Below are 2,941 nucleotides of genomic sequence, written 5' to 3' on the forward strand. Positions count from 1 at the left end.
CTTAGCAGAAGAGGCACCATATTAGCCTTTGATAATATTTCTCCCGAAATATTGGATAATACGTTTCTGTCACTTCAATAAGTTATGCTGGAAGCAATGAAGAACGATGGCTCCAATAATTTTAAGCTCACGCATATAGAGAAAGCAAAGCTTCGCAGCCAAGGGATCCTACCTACAAGTTTAAAATGCAGTAACGAAATTATTAAAAAATCCAGAAACTATCTGAACACTCAAAATAAAAATTAGGAGTACTATTTTTAATTTATTGTTTAATTTAATCTAGTTTTTTGATAATAAATGTTGCATTCTATATTTATTTTCTTTTGCTACTATTATTATGGGACAAATTACATTCATCAACTGCTACTATTATTATGGGACAGAGGGAGGAACTCTTAAGAGACAAAAAATAGCATATCCACTTGAAGTGTACATTAAACTAGTTAATGCACAATCCATCATCTTGTTAAAGAAAAGTGTTCAAAGGAAGGTGCCGGAGACCAATTCCAGCATGTCATAATTTCAAGAATTTCATTAAAAGGTTGATGAGACTTGGGGACTCAACAGGGTCACCTGTTGGGAATGCTGAAGGCATTTCCCCAAATCTGAATAGGATACATTAAATTGATTGTGGCTGCCAGACAGCTAAAAGGCATCTTAATCTACATGTTATTGCCTCCTACAGGCCAAACACCTGAACAGCCGTAGGCTAATTACCCCATTCTGACAATGGACTCTGTACTAAACCCTGACCCTTGGAAGTGTATATCTCTGCCTCGCCTCAGGACAAATTGTGTTAATAAAAAGCATGGGGTCCTGGGGACGAGGAGAGAACCTAAGACCTTAGACTTAAGATCTTGGATCTTAGCTCCTTTAGCTAAGCTCCTCTGACCCCCAATGCCTTTCAAAATTATATCTCGTCTCTGGACTCTTTATTAGTCCCCAGATTCCTATTTAATCTACGCACGGCCTTCTCCAGATTCCTGAACCCTTCTTGATGCTGGGACAAGAACCACGGCATGAAGGTGCCCCCAACGCAAGGCATCTTCATCAAGAAATTCTGCAGTTCTTGCCATTTTGTACCTTGAGAGTAGTACTTATTATTTTTAAATGTGAGAAAACTGTAACATAACTTGGGATCTCAGAGCTTTTTAATAAAATACTCCATTGTATTATTTTTATTTCAATAGTGTCTGTAACTGTGATAAAGAAAATAATAATTTTCAATTTCTTATCTATAGTTATTTTGTATATTTGGAACAAATTAATATTGAACTAAATTTAATAAGATGAGGTGCCACAGATAGTAGAAAATATATGTGCCTTTGATCTGGATTGACCAAGGTTCAAATTCTAATTCAGATATTTACCAGCTATATGACCTTAGGCGAGCAACAGTCTCTATGGACCTCAGTGTCTTCCTTTATAAAATGATTATTCTATCGCTTCTCGGCCTTTTGGCTAAGATCAAGTGTAGTATCTGTTCTTATCAGTTTAAAATGATTATTCTGTGATTTTTATTTGCACCTAAAGAAGCTTTAATAAAAATAGTGATTACCTTTACCAACAAAATAAGAAGGAAAATCTTAGAGTCTTATACCAGGAGGATTACAAAATTTCTGCTCATCTTCTAACTCAATTGTTCTTTTGTTGATAATTTTTAGGAGAAATTGTTTACCTTATACTGATCCTGTGTGTGTGTGTGTGTGTGCGCGCGCGCGCGCGCACACATCTAGTTTCTTACACAATGTACAAGTCTTAAGAAACAGTTTACTCTTTTCAGAAAAAAAAGTCTTACAAAATGTATATACTATTAACGTACTTATTTAATAGTTTTCATAACTCCTTAATTACCTTTTAGTTAGAGAATCACAGTGGGAAAAAAAGCCGAATTAAAATTAGACTTTCATGACACATTTTATAATTTGAATAATAATGGTCTGTAACTGGCACAACACAACACTCTTCATTGGCTATTAGTAATAGCAAAAGCTCAAGTATGTTTTTGGGTTCAATACTTGAAATTGACAGGTGCTTTATACATGATCATTTTATACTCAAAACAAAATATTTTTTCTTTGTATTTAAAATAATTATTTTTCCAGCATGTGATATTCCACTGGTAAAATGAGCTCAATTATAATACTGCTTTCCTTCGCTACATGATAGCAAAACTTAGGCACAGGAACTTATTTGGAAGAAATAAGGTTTTTGTGTTGCAGAAACATTTGATTGATGTCCCCACCAGAGGCCCTTCCTTGATAATACAGAATAAACAATGGAAAGTAGGTAAGCAGCCTGGGATGCAGTCTTGGTCCAGCCTCTCTGATACCTATGACACCCTCAACGTGTCACTTAACTGCCTTCAGTATTAGACTCTTTCATGACATAATCATGTTGACCATGTGACCTCCAAGGGTTTCATCAAGCCTATAGAATCCATGAGTCATAGTGGGACCCTTCTAGTATGAAAAAGTTCATTTTTTATTTCTAACCCTGGAAAGAAATTGACATTTGTGATATTTCAATCACAAATGTCAATTCCTTAAACAGTGTAATTACATGAGTGTTTATTTTTAAAAGTTTAAAAAGGCAAAATAAATACAGCAATACGAACATTAAATGACATGTTTTTCTCCTACAAGATGGTGCAAAACACGAATTTTTAACAATAATTTGCTTTTCTTTCTTTCATTCCTTTGTCAGTTTTGTGATATCTCTGATTGTTTTCCTAAACTGTCCTCCCTAAACCTAATGCATTATTGATTTACTGTAAACTAATTTGGCACAGAGATTTGGGGAGAAGCTTGTCTTCTTGAAAAGCATTGTTACTACCAATGTATGATGTCTAGAGAACAGAATCTTATAGCTATCTAGCTCATTTTCTCATACTTATACTTGTTTTGATTAAAATGTGTTTATTTTTACACCTCTCACTGTG

General features: G+C 34.5%; 1 pseudogene; it reads left to right on the forward strand.

The window, feature by feature from the left end:
• The first annotated feature begins 1,441 nt into the window (after window positions 1–1,441).
• Window positions 1,442–1,595, forward strand: LOC111826872 (annotated as a pseudogene).
• The last annotated feature ends 1,346 nt before the right edge of the window (window positions 1,596–2,941 follow it).

The sequence above is a fragment of the Myotis lucifugus genome, unplaced genomic scaffold, assembly GCF_000147115.1.
Source record: "Myotis lucifugus unplaced genomic scaffold, Myoluc2.0 scaffold_107, whole genome shotgun sequence".
NCBI classification, from domain to species: Eukaryota; Metazoa; Chordata; class Mammalia; order Chiroptera; family Vespertilionidae; genus Myotis; species Myotis lucifugus.